Raw genomic sequence first — 17316 nt, forward strand, 5'->3', positions numbered from 1 at the left:
GTCACCAGAGTCACCTCTGATTTCAGTTCATCAGTGTCTTTGCAGGTGATGGTTTGAAGCTCATGCTCTGTATGGTGGATTCGTCTAAGTATTGATAAGATACCCGTAGCTGTTCTCTGCTGAGCACCTTCCCACGTGCAGGAACTCCGAGCAGTGTTTTCACGAACTGTCTCATATCGCGCCCTGTGGGGTGAGGCTGTCCCAGGTCTCAGATGAGGAGGCCTGAGGTCAGGGGCCAGGGTTTGTGAGGAGTCTAGCAGCTGACTCATTAGCCCCCTTCCTTCCATGTGAGGGACCTAGAGTGTTTGCCTCGTCCAGTGTAGCCCTGCAGGCATTTCAGGACCACACATTTCACCCCCAAATCTGCTCTCCTCCACTCTTCTTCTCGAAAGTTCCTGCAAGGGTGGTGTGCGGTATTTCACCTTCCTGATTCCCTTTTCTGGTGGATTCTAGCTCGTCAATACTTTTACTACCTAGCATTCAGAATTGGGTAGAAGAGTCCCAAATCGTCTGAGTGCTGCAAGGTTATGTGGAAATGGCCGTTGAAGGTATGTAAGTGTGGAGAGTGCATCTGTGACTTAGGGACACGGGGGCAGAGAGCATTATTTGCATTGAAGAATCACGTTCCCGTCCTGCAGGTGTTTGTCTTAGGTCAGGCTGGCGTAGCAGAATACCCCAGGTCCCGGCGGTTTCAGTGACAGACGCTTACCTCTCACAGATCTAGAGGCTGAAGGCTGCTGGTGGGTCCCACATCCTGGTTGTAGGTGGCATCTTGTCACTGCATTATCACAGGGCGCAGAGCAGAGAGACTAGGCCAAGTCTCTGGTGCCTCTTCTCACCAGGGCACCAATGCCGTCACGAGGCTCCACCCTTGCGACCCATTCACCTTGCGGGTTAGGCTTCAACACGTGAACTGTGCGGGGTACACAAATTGGGTCAATAGCAGTGATCTCTGGCCAAGAATGAAGAAGATATTCAAATGTGATGCAAATACACATAGTGTAAGTACAAACAAAGGGCAGTCAGTCACCGTGCTTTCACCCTCAGTTTACGCATTAGCTACAATTAATGGTGAGGAAATGGTCTTTGTCACTGCTGTCTTGAAATATTGATTTGAATGGCTGAGGTGTCTTACGTGTGCTGGTTGACCGCGAGTGTCCGAGACGCAGGGCACCGATTCGTGCTGTCTCTGCCATGTGGTTCCTACCACGTGGCCAGATTTCTGTCCCTCTGCTCACCTTCCTGGGCTTCTGTCCCGCACCTGTGCTGTTTTGCACGCGTGCGCCATGAGCGTGTGGTCTCACGGGGAACTGCCCAATGGCCTTGATTGAGTGCAGCCCGTTGATTTGGGTAGTGGGAGACCGTCAGCTCTACTGAGCCCGGCAGGCATTTCACAGTCACGGGAGTGTAGAACCCACCAGAAGGCTGTGCTCATGGAAAGTGGATTCTGGTTACCCAGCTTCCTACGACGCCAAAGGTTTTCCACCGCGAAGCATCAAAAACATTGGGGTTGAGCCCTTCCAGAAGAGTTCTCTACCAATCTGATGTGTCCCTCAGTACATCATCACCCCGTTAACCCAGAGCCACTGTCACATTAGCCCATCCCTCTGGCTGCTTCTTATTTAGGTCCTGAAGAAATGACCTGGGCAGTGGTTACTGAGTGTGAGGAGGGGTTACGAGAGCAGGGAAGGAGGTCGGGGAGAAGTCCACAGCTTATGATATATGTAATATCATGATTTTATTTTATAATCTAGAATATAATCAGCTTATGACATACCGGAGCCTAGCCTTGGTTGAGATGCGGGCTTTAAGCAAATGCACACAGGAGCGAGAGTGTGCACACACGTGCGGTGCTTGTGAACGCGTTGATGCGGAGAACCTCCAGCGGGAGACCTAACGCGGCTGCGACCGGTATAGAAACAGGAGGCAGCCAGGCTTCGGGAAGGGTCGTAAGTTCGATGGCGATCTTGTTGGGTCTCTGTTGCTGTAGGACATACAGTGGGGGTGTCCAGAAGGCTGATGTATGCATCCGGTGGCGTTTGGAAGGGAGGCCCGGGCTGGAGGCTTATATACGAGCGCCACGGTGCGCGTGGGAGGGCAGAGCCACATGTGGCTGCCAGGTCTTGGGAGGAAGGAATCGGAACGCATCCAGACGGCCCAGCATAGTAGGAGGGTCACTGGTGGTCTTGGCAGCAATGCAGAGGTAAGAAAACAGGCCGAGTGACCCAGGACAGGTCACCAAGTTGTGTCTTCTGAGATCACTCGTTATGTGACTCTCAGTATTTTGGGGACAGCAGAATCCTATTTTAAAATTAAATCTCATTCAGAGCCTCAGTGAGGAAACAGGTGAGACCCAACCAGTCTGGGTGAGTCAAGGGTGAGGCCTGGAGCCCCGGCCCTCTGCTGTCCCTGGGCCCTGAGCCATGTCCCCAGAACTGGTGCCCCTCAGGACGGTGTGGAAACGCTGCCGCCTGAGAGAGCGGACCAAGGTCTGTGTGCAAGAAATGAGTGGCTCCTCATGGGAAACCGGCCTTCGTCACGTGGGGACGCTGCTTGCAGGCTAATTTGAGCAATTAGAGTCTAGTCTGAGTTCACGGCAGGGGCTGTAAACACCATCGGTTGTGGTTGCCATGGTTTCGCAGTCACACGCGAGGTATGGCAGCGAGGAAGATGCATCCCACTCCCAGCCGTGCAGGCGACTGGGTATCAGGCGCTGATGACCTTAGTTTCCCCTCCACCCGAGTGGAGCTACTAATGAGTAGCTTCCTTCATTTTTATCTCTCGATGGCTCGTGCTTCTTGGAAGGTGCTGGTGTGCCGTGGAACAGCCACAGGTGAGTGGAGGAGGCCAGCCGGGTGTGCGACGCCGTGGAAGGGCCCGCGTTTCTGGGGAGCCTCCTCCTCCGGTCTGCGCAGAAGCCACGGCGATCGCTTTCAGATGGGACTCAGATCTCATCGTTCTTCTTACAGGACTTGAAAAGGGCCTTTCCGTGGCGTTTAGGGTGGAGCCCACACTCCCAGCCAACAGCCCGGGAGGCACCCAAATGCTTTCTGCCACTTCACCAGCTCAGTGGGTCCGTCCCCTCTCCCGTGGCCTTTCTGTATTTTTGTTTAAAGTTTTGTTTTACCGCGGCAAGAACACTTCACCGGAAATCTACCCTCTTAACAGGTCTTTAAAAAGTGACAATACCTGTCACCGACCACAGGTCGTGGTTGTGCAGCGGACTTCCGGGGCACGTTCTCCTGGCCCTCGGATTAGCCGCCTCCCTTCCCCCAGCCCTGAGCAATGGCCACTCGGCTCCTTGCGTCCATGAGCTGGGCCACGTTAGACTCACTCACACGGCACCCGTCTTTCTGTGACTGGCTTATTTCACCGAGCGCAGTGTCCTCAAGGCTCACCCGTGTTGTGGCACGTTGCAGAGTCCCCTCTCGGTTAGGGGCCGAGTAGCGTGTTCCTTGCACTTCTTCCTTATCCAGTCATCCATCGGCGGACAGCGTCTCCGCATCGTGGCTCTGGTGAGCAGGGCTGCGGTGACTGGAAGAGCGGACAACTCTTTAGCATCCCGATGTCGCTTCTTTTGAGTCAATACCCAGCGTGCATTGCTGGATCACATGACATTTCTGCTGTTTTTTTGAGGAACCTCCGTACTGCTTTCCACAGCGCCTGCACCAGTTTCCATTCCCAGCGATGAGGGCTCCCTCGTCCCTGCATCCTCGCCAACACCTGTTGTGTCCTGTTTTCTGTGCTCCCCTCCCACACGCCTCACTGCCCCTGCACCTCCGGCTTTTGCTCAGGGCTTCTCCGGTCCCTTCGTGCGGTTACTCTCCTCGTCTCTGGAGCTGCTCTCTGAGGCCTTGTCTCTCCCGGTCTCCAGCCCCTCGCCCCATCCTGCCCCCTCCCTTCTTCCCACTCACCAGAACCTGGGCACGTGTCTCACCTGAAAACGGTCTTTGTCTTCCACACTTACGACACTGTCCCCAGCCAAGTCTTCCCAGTCTGATTCTTAGAAGGGCCTTTATGAATACTTGTTGGATGAAACAGCTAATCAAACATTTTGCGTATCTAAGTTGAAATAGGTTATGTTTTTAGCTTTATTGTTGGCCTTGTCATAGTTGCCGAGATCATGGACTGGTCAACTCTCCACAGGGGTGTCTGGTGGTTTATAATTCTTCATTTGCAATTTCTGTAATGGTTATTATTAAATCATAAAGACTTGCCAGAGGGGGCAGGCAAGGGGATGATCGTCATGATGAAGGAGACACCTTAAATAGTCACAGATTAAACAGAAATCTGTCTTTACAGGGGACAGGTTGAAACATGTAGGCAACCATTTATACTAATGGAATTCCAGGATCAGTGTGTTAAATAAAGTGGCACTCAGCTCCCTAGAAGACACCACCGGGGCCCCCAGATCAATGGAGAGGCAGAAAAACAAACTCTTGCTTGGGATTTCGTCACTTACCCAGGGCTTGAGTATTGGTAAAGGGACGAGAGAATTTGTCTTGCATCCATAGCCCTTTAATTGACAGGACCACCGTGGCTCTCATTCTGGAGCTGGGAGCTGAGCATTCTGGGTGAAATCCAAAAATCTGGTTGTTAACCTAAGTAAGTACCCAGGGATTCTGCTTGGAAGGAGAAAAAGTTGAAGAAAAGATTATCTTTAGCTGCCAGGAGGTTACAGACATCTATCCCAGCATCAGTCAGATTTATAGCCAAATGACTTTTAAAAAGTTTTAGTTATGGCCTATGTTTCTTAAAGCTTAGTTCTTGACAGAATGAAACCACTTAGTGAGCTCATCCGTTTTGGGCCAAAACACCTTAGGTTTTGGTTGAATCGAAATGAATGTTTACTGTACGACTACTGGCGATTTAGATCAATGGAGACAAACTATTAGCAGCTAGTGAGTTACACCAGATCAGGTTGGGAGCAGGGATTCCAGGGAGGGGAGGCACGTGTGTCTGCTAAGTTCAGACACTTTTCCAGTACAGGATATCTTGGGTATTTACCTTGAAGTTAATAAGGGGAATGGAGGTGGCATAATAAAATGAGCAAAGACTCATTTTTCAGAGAGCTGAGTTCCAATTCTAGGTCCATTCAGGTTCTGTTACCCTGGCCCTATCACTTATTTTTTTTTAATTTTTTAAAAATGTCTATTTTTGAGAGAGACAGAGTGGGAATGGGGGAGGGACAGAGAGAGGGAGACACAGAATCTGAAGCAGGCTCCAGGCTCTGAGCTGTCAGAGCCAAAGTCAGACACTCAATTGACTGAGCCACCCAGGCGCCCCTGACCCCATTACTTATAATGTGTATAAATATTTTCCCTGTCTATAGATTTAAGATGTATGTGAATGCATGCATACCGTTTTATCCCACTCATTCCAGAAAAGGATTAGGGGCAATTTAAAGCAAGCAGAAAAACACCGTTAATAAGAAGTAATTGTGTATAAATAGAAGCAGGAAGGTAGTAACAGGAAAAGAGTACAAATAGACCAAAAGCCCACAAAGATGTGATATTTCTGCCTCCCATTTGATTTTGAGCTTCCTGGAATGTGAGATGAAAGTGAAGGCATGGTGAGAACCCAAATTCTCATCATTAGAGGAGAAGAAACATCTTAGTTCTGGGGAGAAGGAAAACTTTCTGAGAACTGGATGCAAACAAAATTGACCTTGGACTTTTTCTATCAGGCCCAGAGGGTTGGCACACATTGTCCTCAACCACAGATATGGCAATAGATTTGTTATTTGAACCCTTACTCATTCCATGAAGGATTTGGAGTAACTGCTTTCATTAAGCGATCTCTTGTAGTGACCCTCAATAAAACGTATTGTTCCAGGAGCTGAATCTGTGGGTCACCAAGTGACAAGGTCCAAACATCCCATCTTCGGGGTCACTTCGGGGTCACCCTTGGTCTAAGACCAGGGGTTCCGTGTGCTTGTTGGGGCAGGATCACCTACCCCACCTGACCCCACATGGCTATATGTGACTCTCAGGCAAGGTGGTTCTGGAAAGCACTTTAGAAATTATACAGTGTGAAAATAATGCCCCTCTGGTCACTATTGTTTACCCACTAAGTTATAACATAGCAAAGAAAAATAGGGAAACTGTCTTAAAACTCTTCTTAAAAAAGTACCCTACTCGTTGAGTTTTATGAAAAGAAAGAAATACATGGCATCTCGCGTACGTACAGCCGCTGAGAGAACCCGCCTACAGCATTTCCTTCCCACCACTGCCTGTCGATCCCGGGGATTCCCCGCCAGCACATGTTTGGAATCTGGAATTGCGTGGCAGGGATTACCTCTGCTAGATGAGGGTGACAGTATTTTTCCCTGATAGCCCACTTGTTGTCATTGTCTACCTTCGAAGAAGAGAGAAATGTTTATTTTCACGGCAAGATTTGGGGTTGTGTGAATGAGCCCTCTGCGGTGTAGCCATCACGAGGACAGGTTATTGGGTGGTCTGCTCGGTTCTCTCCCGGGCGCACAGAGCAGTGACTGGCAGACTGGAAATCAGGAAGCGCCTGCTGTCACACAAGTGACGGAATCTGTTGCGGAGAGAAGGTACCTACCCTCAGGATGCTTGGGAGAAACACTGCCAAGGATGTATGATCATCATTATTTGAAATCAGAAATCTCAACGGTGAAAGTAAATGGTGACTGGACTCTTAAACCCTACCTTGGGATCCCCAGGAAGCTATTAACACGCTGCTGCGAGGTAACTGTGATTAATAGTGTTATTTCCTAATTTTTCCCGAATACTGTCATAAAATTTTAATGTCTCTGTAAATACCTGAGGAAGACTGCCTTATAAGTATGAGAAATTTAAATTCATACTTGTAAAAACTACTTAAATCCTTCAAGTGGATCCTCGGGTGACAGGGAATTGGCTGTTTGCCTAATTTTTTGTATCGATTTAACTTGATGCCAATGGACACAGGTGCGCCTGCTGTCTCTTCTTTACTTCCAAGCACCAGTGTTTGGCAAGGACAACAAATTGTTGCATAATACGAACGTCCCTCCCCCCTTTCGGATTTTGCCTGAAGTCTTTTTAGCGGTTGCATTTGAAGCCTTTGTAGGGAGGCGGAATGCTTTTCTGAGTTACATTTCTATTAAACCGTGCTTACGGAAATACCTGCGGATTGGGAACTCGTCTGCGTGTGTGCGTGCTGGTTATGTGTTGAGGTGGTTTTCATTCACAGGGCACAGAGTGGATACGGAAGAACGAGCCCCGGGCCTGCAGTCAGGGGCCATGTTCCAGTGCCACCTGTCGCCATCACGCGTCTCACCCCCACCTGTCGGTTCCTCTCTCTGGACCTCAGTCTCCGCGATGGTAGACTGGCGATCCCTCCAACAATCTGTGTGTCCAAGTCTGTATTCCCAGTGAACTAGTTGCTGTGTAGTATGAAAAAGGATCTAAGATCTCTCCCGTTCGGGAGGCATTTGGTCAAACCCAGGTAAATGGCAGGCCGTCTCAGAGGCTGTAATGTGTTGACGTGCGTTCTGACTGCAAAGGGCATTAGTCACGTGTCCTGGGCAAGCTGCGCGTGGGAGCCCTTACTTCCCCTAGTACCAAATACTCGCATCTGACCAGACCACAGCTTTCTGCGGAGACCGCTAATCTGTCAGCTCGGTTCTTCTGAGGTTCTCACGTGTAAAACGAGGCCATTTTACTGGCTCCGTGGTGAACAGCTTTTCCAGGACCACGGTTTGTGATTTTCTTCCATCCTGAACGTATTTGGAAAGGACTTACCCGCAGAGCACAAGGTGATTAGTAAGTGACAGCTGTGCGGCCTCACTGTGGATACACGCGTGGTTGGCATTAGGCTTCTGCTATTTTTTGTTTCCTCTGCCCCCTTCTGGGTCTTCGAGGTGGAATTCACATGACCGTATGACCTTGTGTGTTCTATTTCCTGGAGGTAGATTTTCCTTTTAAATTTTTTCAACGACGTGGTGAGCATTCGGCAAGAACTCCACGGAAGGTCATCTGGATGTGCGCGAGGGCTGAGATGGCAGCCCAACCCTGGCATCTGGGAGTACTGGCCTGGGTCCTACACCCCAACTTAAAGGTAGTAGGCACGATGAGCTCCATTAGCCACGTCCCTTTGTGAGCGTGACCCTTCCCCGGGGACGTGTTTCCCAGGCATGACTGTAGGCGGCGTGTTAACAGGAAGCCCTGTCCGGCTCTGTTATTGGGCAGTCTGGTCGCTCTTCCAAATGGAGCGCGGCTGTGGACGTAGGATGCCACCCGATGACGCAGTCGGGGCCTGTGGTCTTGTCCTACATCCGTTTGGTTGGCAGTGACTTGGTACCAGCGTGTTTTGCTTTTTGGCGGTGAGATTGTGGGGAAGAGGTTGCCGGGATGAGATCCTCCCTGGTGCGTGGCCCCCGTCACCTCCCGCTCGATACCTCGACCCTGGTGAGCTCCCTGCGTCAGCCACCAAGGGCTGCTCCCTGCGGGTCCCTTTCCCTGCACCTCACGGTACGCCCGGCACACAGCAGGCACTTCATCTGTGCTTTATTACCGGAACAGAGGAGTCTCCCTTTCACGAGTCCTGAGAAGTTAATGAGAAGTTGTTGGCTTGCTCCTTGAGAAGTCCCGGGACAGAGAAATGGTTGCAGTCCAGGCCATGGTGTCACGTGGGCAACTCTATGTTTGGACACAGTTCTTTCTTACTGTCACTGGCACGCACCTCCCTGCAGGCCAACCCCTCGGCCTACGGAGGATAGGCCGTTTCTGTACGGCAGTCCTTCTGATTAGCGAGGTCGGTCATCATGCCTGCTTCGGTTTTGGCTTAGTTTTTATTTTTCACAATGTTAACATTTGTAGCTTGTTCTAACTTTATCTTTTTAAAAAGACTTTATGATGATGATTATTTTTCTAGAGCAGTTTTGGGTTCACGGCAAAATTGAAAAGAACGTGTGAGTGGTTCCCGTATACTCCCTACCTGCACACGAGCTCAGCCTCCCTCCCCAGAGCAGAGAGGGACAGTTGTCACGATTCATAAAACGACACAGACACGTCGTTATCACCCACGGTCCATAGTCTACGTGAACGTTCGCTCTCGGTGTTGTGCATTCTGTGGGTTTGTACAAATGTGTGATGATGTGTCCGCTACGCGGGGTTCGCACCCCCTCAAAGCTCCAGGTTGACTTTATAGCAGGGTTTCAAGACCTTCTCAGGACCTGGGGTGCCCACCTTTGAGCTTGCAGCGCTGTAGCGGTGGCTCCTGTAATTTATGGTTGTTTCAAACTGGAACTCCTGACAGATGCTGGTGAGTGTTAGCTGGACGGGACAACCCCCGTGCTAGTCTGCACAGACTTGTGTATTGTACAGACCACACCAGACCTTCTTCTGTGGCCCCTTTGTACATATTCCCCCATTAATTCACTCAACACATATTTATTTATTTATTTTTTTAACTTTTTTTTTAAATTTATTTTTGAGACAGAGAGAGACAGAGCATGAACGGCAGAGGGGCAGAGAGAGGGGGAGACACAGAATGGAAGCAGGCTCCAGGCTCTGAGCCATCAGCCCAGAGCCCGACGCGGGGCTCAAACTCACGGACCGCGAGATTGTGACCTGAGCTGAAGTCGGACGCTCAACCGACTGAGCCACCCAGGCGCCCCACAACACATATTTATTAAATGCCTACTGTTTGCTAGTTGCCAGGATGTAATGCTAAGGAAAAGAGGAATGTAATGGTTTGTCATCTAATGGGCCATATTTAGGGGCAACTGGCGGCTCAGTCGGTTAAGCATCTGACTTTGGCTCAGGTCATGATCTCACGGTTTTTGAGTTTGAGCCCCGCGTCGGCTCTGTGCTGACAGCTCAGAGCCTGGAGCCTGCTTAGATTCTGTGTCTCCCTGTCTCTGCGTAACCCCCACCCCCAACCGCTCATGCCCTCTCTCTCTCTCTCTCTCTCTCTCTCTCTCTCTCAAAAATAATAAATAAACATTAAAAAAAGAATGGACCATATTTAAATAATGTCATTAAAAAACTTCTGAATTATTATTATTTTACTCAGACTGCTATCCCCAGTTTCCTCTAGGTTCTGCACTTGAGCTTTTGAAGTTCAGGACTTTTTATATAGTTAGTTTCATCTAGTCAGGTTTTTGTTTTAGACCGTCAACCCAAGGTATCATTTCTCCCCAGTTTTTTTACATATGCACTTGATGGACACACTTTTTATTATTTTACTCAAATTGTTAAAAATATTCATCAGGACAGGGCCGCCTACAGAGCCTTATGGCAGACCACCAGAGACTTCCTTCCAGGAGGACTTGAATCTGCACGTGAATCTCCCACATAATCTAGTCCGTTATCCATGTAAAACAGGGAATTTCTGCCCAGGAGCTATGTTGAAAATAGGAGTTGATTTGAGTGGTGGGTTACTGTAATTCGAGACCCACTTGTTCGTACAGATTACTTTTCTGGTTCGTTTCCTCTGATACAATTTTGGGCTAATCAGTAATTTTCTTAAACATCTGCCAATAAGTAGCCTGTGTTTTGCTCAAGAAGAAGGAGGCACGTTGTGATCATTGCTGATGGCCACAAAAGCGATGATGTCGCGTTCCCCCAAACCACCCCTGCCCCTCATTCTCTCATGTAGTCTGAAATTTATGGGAAACCAGAATTGCGTGTCTGACAGAGGGTTTTCCTGTAAGAGATTCAGATTCCTATAAGAGATTAATTCTATTAACAGGGAAAGCAAATCTTAGATACTTTCTAAGTATCATTGAGCTGGGGAAATTTAAATCTTTGTGCAGTGGGCAGAGACATAATTTATACATTTTGCCAGCCTCTGAGTTAGATTTGGGAATACGCCCCATCGAGTTAGGAGGGAATTCCAAGTTACACCTCCCCCACCAAGTAATTGCAGGGGTGTGTCTGGGCCCTAGGAGAACCTACAGGTGCCATCACTGGTTAGGTCTCTCTTCCCGGGCATTGGATGAGTAATAAATACCTCAGACAACGAGATGGGGGCCTTCGAAGGCTGAAGCATTTATTTTTATTTTTTTATTGTTTATTTATTTTTGAGAGTGCGTGCGCGAGAGAGAGACAGAAGGAGAGAGAGAGAGAGAGAGAGAGAGAGAGACCATGAGTGGGGGAGGGGTAGAGAGAGAGAGAGGGAGACACAGAATCCGAAGCAGGCTCCAGGCTCCGAGCTGTCAGCACAGAGCCCGCTGTGGGGCTCGAACTCACGAACGGCAAGATCATGACCTGAGCCGAAGTCGGACGCTTAACAGACTGAGCCACCCAGACGCCCCCGAAGGCTCAAGCATTTCCTACTGAATAGTGTGCAGAACTTGGTGCAGACCCAGAGTGTTCTTACCTTGCCTGACCCAGGTGTTTATGTAATCTTAAATTGCATGGCCTCGTTTTCTTAGCTGAGTTCCAAGATTGCATGCGTGTAAAGAACAGAAGGTAGGGAGTAGAAAAAATATTCACAAGCCCCAAGATGCCCTTGGCGGGAATGAGTCTTATGTTTCACAGAGGCAGAGAGGCTCTTAGTTTTTCCCCCAGGCTTCCGTTGAGAATCACGGCTGCACGGTTTGTGCGAGTGGCATCACTCTCCATTGAGATGAAGTTCTAGTTCTCGGGGATGATCTTTGCGATACATGCAGCTGTTGGAAAATTACTGCCTCTACAGGCTGCTCGTCTGTCTGCTTCTGTCACTGACGTTTATGGTGCTTCTGATCACATATTTATTTACGTGTTTACCTTTTAAGTGTCTTTCTTCCCCTTTGGACTAAGAATTCTCGGTATCAGGATCAGGCCTTGTTTTACACACCAGTGTGTACTTCAGCCCATAGCAGAGAGCCTGGTCCATAGTAGGCACTTAACTTCAAACCAAAGTTGAAATTAAAATTTCCTGTGAAGATCTGAAATTTAAATCTCTTGTGCTGCCTCCAAAATTCTGCCAAGAACTCATCCTTCAGCATGTTTTCGGTGGCTAGGTTGGCCATCTTCAGTGTCCCTGCATTGGGTACTCTTAAACCAACATGGGTTTAGGACTAAGGACTTCCCATGTGCCTGAACCTGCTGCTCGGTGTTGTGGACGTCACAGAGGAAGAGGGGTCTCATCACTAACAAGTTTGTGGTGTGATGGAGGGGTCTAGACCGACTCATGCAGAATGACTAGTGACCATTACTAGGTAACAGGTAACTACGGGCTCAGATCACTGGGACAATAGGACTTTAGGAGAAGGAGATGGCTGGTTATAAACTGGTCTCAAACAAGCCCCGTTCCTGGATGTGCTCCCCCAGTCACCCTCTCGGTCGCCTCTCTGCTTTCAGACGGGTTGTGTGGAATGAATACAGTGAACTATAGATTCACTTGGTCAGGGAGATGGCAGCATGAATCCGAACCACGAGCTCTGTGTGTTCAGATCGCCTGGGAGCCCTGCCGGGGGTCCTCGGGTCCATGCTTCACTCTTGGGGTCTCTCCTCTTTCAGAGAAAAATAAGCGTGAATCACAGGAGCAGACAATTTCTTGAATTTCACTTCTTTCTTCCGGTCCTCCCCCTGAAAGCCCAGCACGGTGTGGCCCTAGTGACAGACAGTGTGGCTGCTCAGTGCCCGCGGGCACACAGAGACTTACCGGTGTGTGCCTTTGCCTGGGGCCCTTACAGTTTAGGACCCAGAGCCACTTGGAGAGCTCGGCTGGCACACCTGGCTGAGGTGCAGACTCGGGTTTCTCAACAGGGGCCTGTCAGTGGAGCATCGTGTCACAGGCTGAGTCCCGGGGCTGCGTTGGCGGGTGTCACACGCACACACATCCTGATACAAGATCCTGAGACCATCTCTTTGTCTCTATCTGAATTTGTATTCCTCCTGAGATGTTTATACCACATTTCGCGGCAGTGGCTGCATCACCTGATTCGCTGTACCTAGACCAGACCTACTGGGATCGAGCGAAATCTGGAAAGACCTGAACTGATGGTGGCGGGAGAGGTTGGTGGACGACCAGCTTTGGAGAGGTCAGTCACAGATAGCAGGACAGTCGCTGGGTGGGGTGGCATCTGGGAGGGAGATAGCGAGGATGTGATAAGATTAGCGCCTAGCATCAAAGAGCAGACCAGCCGGCAGGTGCATAACAGAGAACAAGGCAAGACCCTGATATTAGAGCCGGGGCTCCTGATGGGGACGCGGCTTCAAGAAGAGGCCACAGGAGAAGCCCATCCCTCAGAGCTCGGGCACCTGCAGGCCGGGCCAGGTAGTGAGCCTGGGGGCAGTATGCGCTCGGCTGTCCGGGGTCAGATCGTTCTAGTTTCCTGGGGCGGCACGTGGGAGCCAGGTGCCGCGGCCTGGGAAGGACATACGCGAGGGACTGGGGACCCAGTTGCCCCTAACATGAGCAACAAGAGTCCATTTAAAGAGTTGCTTCCTTTAGGCATATTTGTAGTTCAAAAGGAAGAATGGCTTTTACATGAAAGGAGACCTTTTTCAATGAAAGGCTAAGTCCAGGGACAAAGGAGGTCATTTCGGATGACCCATCCCCCGGGAGGGATAGCTGTAACATGGTCTCATTCTGCCTGGTCACAGGGCTGCCTGGAGATCTGTGGTACAAATTCCCTTAAAACACTGATCCATGATTACAGTTGCATCCGAGGGAAAACACTCATTGTACTTCGTTTCTGGTGAAATGGGTGAACTCTCTCTCCCGTGTCACTGATGTCACTGACAGCCAGTCCATGCCCCCCGCTCTCTTCCAAACGTCCAGGTGACCACTCCCTCAGAAATAAATGGTGGTGATAATCCACCCGAATCTGTCCCTACGTCCTCTGTCTCTGCTGGCTCACAGAGTGTCCGTTCCTCAGCTCCTTTACTCAAATGTTAGGGTGCCGTTTTAAAAAGCAGCCCCTCCCCCCACCCCCTAACTGTATCTAACCTAATATCCATTTTACTTACTTCTTTCACCACATGGAAGAACAGCGCTGCCCAGACATCTGCGTGAAGAGTGTGGACCAGGAACCTGGCGTGTCCCGGGACCATCCAGGAGGCCAGTGGGCTGGAGCTGAGAGGCTGGGAGGGTTGGCGGGGTCCCAGCACGCTGGTGGACGGCCCCGTGGGCAGCACCGAGAAGCGGTCAGTGCAGAGGGGACGTGGGTAGTGCTTTGTTTGTTTCTAAGTTGAGCGCCATCAAGGAATATCGTCCGATAACAGGAATTATCTAGTAGAAAACAGAGACACTGCGCCGTGGGAGAAGTGTGATAGGAGGGGTTCGAACAGAAGGGTGCGTGGTGAGGGTTGGTCTTGGGACGTCTGCTGTGAATTGGCAGAGTCAGAGGATGTAAGGACAGGTTCAGGTCGATTGGAGGGGTTGGCGGGTAAGAGGGACGTAAGATAGTTTACAGACTATTTATTTATTTATTTAAGTTTATTATTTATTTTGAGAGAGAAAGAGAGAAAGAGCAGGACAGGGGCGGAGAGAGAGGGAGAGAAATCCCAAGCTAGCTTTGTGCAGTCAGCACAGAGCCTGAAGCAGGGCTTAACCTCACGCATCATGAGATCGTGACCTGAACCGAAGTCAAGAGTTGCTGAACTGGCTGAGCCACCCAGGCGCCCCAACGGACCATTTATATTTGAGGAAGTGGGCCACCTGGACGTTTGGAAGAGAGCGGAGGGCACGGACTGGCTGTCGGTGACACGGGGAAGTGAGTTTCCTGGGGAGCCAAGCAGCACAGTGCATTTGGGACCGGTGGCCACGCACTTGACGTGAGTCTTGTTAGCAGATCGAGGGCGTTTTCTCCAGCAACTTCCAGCCGCTCGGAGGCAGGTGCAGCACCAGCAGGTGGTTGGGTGTGACCAGAGTTAGGGATTTTCCAGGTAAGCGAAGTTTGTATTCGTTGATCCCGCGAGGAGAGCAAGGGAGGTAAAAGGCTCTTAGTAACAATTGTAGCAAAATCTCAGATCAAAGCTGGGGAGGGAGGGACCGGGGACACAGGTGACGAGTGCAGTGTGCACGGCCGGCGGGCTGCGGAGTCTGAGCCGCAAACTGGAAGCCGTGGTGAGGCTGGCGGTGTGCACGTCTGAGATTGAGGTGGGGGAGGTAGTGCGGTCTAGCGACTGCCCTTGGAGAACTTTCTAATGTTGGTGGAGGATGTGGCGGTTAAGAGGGTCCAGGAATGAAAAGTCCAGGCAGGAGGCGGGTCATTTGAAGCAATGCTTCTTTATGCGAGGCGTCCCCCCTGTCCAGGGGCCCTCTGGGAACGTCCGGAAACAGTTTTGGTCATTCCAGCTGGGAGACGCTGCTGGCATCTAGCGGGCAGAATCCACGGATGGTGCTGCACACCCTACAGGGCACACGCCAGCACCCCACAATGGACTGGCCCCAAGTGTTGGGAAGTGTCACTACTGAGAAAGCTGGTCTAGGTGGTGGCGATGTTGCCAGGAGTGAGTCCGGGGGCCGTAACGGGGAGGCGGGAGCGAGGTGACGGGGTCAACCACGAACGAGGCAGAGCCGCAGGAGGGAGAGGGTAGCCAAGTGGGACCCCGTGCCCTGGAATGAATGTTTTGGTTTTCTTTTTGTTTTAGAGAGGAGGTGGAGGCAGTTGGGGAGTGGCAGAGAGAGCAGGGAGTCACGTGAGGGGCGGGGCCCAAGAAGTCTGGGGGACACGGCAGGCTGTGGTTGGAGCAGGGGGAGGATGTGCGGGGAGGCGGGAGACGTGCCGATGGCAGGTGTGACTGCCGGGGCCAGGAGCAAGGCTGCGAGAATGGAGGGGGTGCTTGTCAGTAGAAAGCGATCATTCATGTGAGGGTAAAGCGCAATGCGATGGCTCTTTGGAATCTCAGAGGCCGAGGGGGGTTGGCGTCCGGGGCCGGCTGCCTGATGCCCTGAGTAACAGTGACCGAAGACCCCAGGGAGGTGGCCTCACCCAGAAGGAGGTGCCGTCTCCACCAGGGTTGGTGTAAGGAAGAATGGGAATGTTTTCCCTCTGAGCCTGCTCTGAAAACACAGCAGCCTTTGAGATCATTTCTGTTAACGCCAGGCTAATAAAAGTGCGGAGGAGGAGAGATCCTTAGTATTTTAAAGGCTTCCCATAACTATCTTCATGGTTCTCAGCAACTATTTATGACATGCCTTTGGATAAAACATTCTAATGTGTAAATATATATAATAGGGACTCTGGGAATTCTTGACCAATGAGAAAAGCACCGTGGTGCTGCGGCGGGGGGAGTGTTGATGGCAAACAGGTGTATTTCAACTTTGTAAAGCCCTGAAAATGCTAAAATACCAAATATTTAGCGGCCTTCATGGCCATTAATATTCCTTAATTTTATTATGTCTTAAAGATATTACTGTGAAATATATATATATATGAAGTATAAATGCCCATATATATATATAATATATGGGCATATATATATTATATATATATGAAGTAAAAATGAAGATTAATAAATAATTAAAACATATGGGTGTCCATCACCCCTACAATATTGCTTCCTTCCCCTCCTGTTTCTTTGACATTTATGGTAATTATTTCCTTGCTTCTCTGTATCAATTTGCCACCTATATGTGCATTCCCAAACCACATAGTATAAAAGGGTCTGTTTGGGACTTTATATTAATTCATTCACGTAGTCTCTATTCTTTTGTATCTTACTTCTCCTGCCCAGCGTTATGTCAGTAAAGTTCATCCATATTGTTCCACGTCACTATAGTTTGTTTTTTATTTCATATGGTTAAATTTTTGCTTGCGTATCGTTTTCCCTTGTATGGACGGACCAAAATGTGTTTATCCATTCCCTCATTGATCACTATATGTTGTTTTCAAGTTTTGGCCATTGCATGAAAACAGTGCAAAGAATGTTCTTTGACATAGGTCTTATTGTACATCTGCATGGGATTGTTTGGGGAGTAAACAAAGAGTGAAACTGCCTGACTGAAGAGCATGTCCATATTCAGCATTACAGGTTGACGGGATTGACAGTGTTCAGTGTTGGGGAGATGAGGAGTGTAATTTTCATCACGGCCAGTGGATGTCAGATATTTTCCTAAGTGATGTGACAGTTTTCACACCCACCTGTGATGTCAAACACACCTCCTGCCCTCATGTTTCTAACGCCTCTAGGTTGGTCTGAATAACAGGCCAGCCCGACCCATCAGTCCCTCTTTCTGTATCTTGGTGTCACAGAGATGATGAAAATTACAAATGAAATGACAGTCATTTGATGGAAATTACAAATGCTCCACTTTTCACCAACACTTAGTATTGTCAAGCTGGTGGGGTATAGTGGTATTTCATTGTGAGTGTTTCTTTTCCTTCTGTGTCTTGAGAAATGATTACCATATTATTTTCATCAAGATACA

Source organism: Acinonyx jubatus, chromosome A2 (assembly GCF_027475565.1).
Source record: "Acinonyx jubatus isolate Ajub_Pintada_27869175 chromosome A2, VMU_Ajub_asm_v1.0, whole genome shotgun sequence".
Taxonomy (NCBI): Eukaryota; Metazoa; Chordata; class Mammalia; order Carnivora; family Felidae; genus Acinonyx; species Acinonyx jubatus.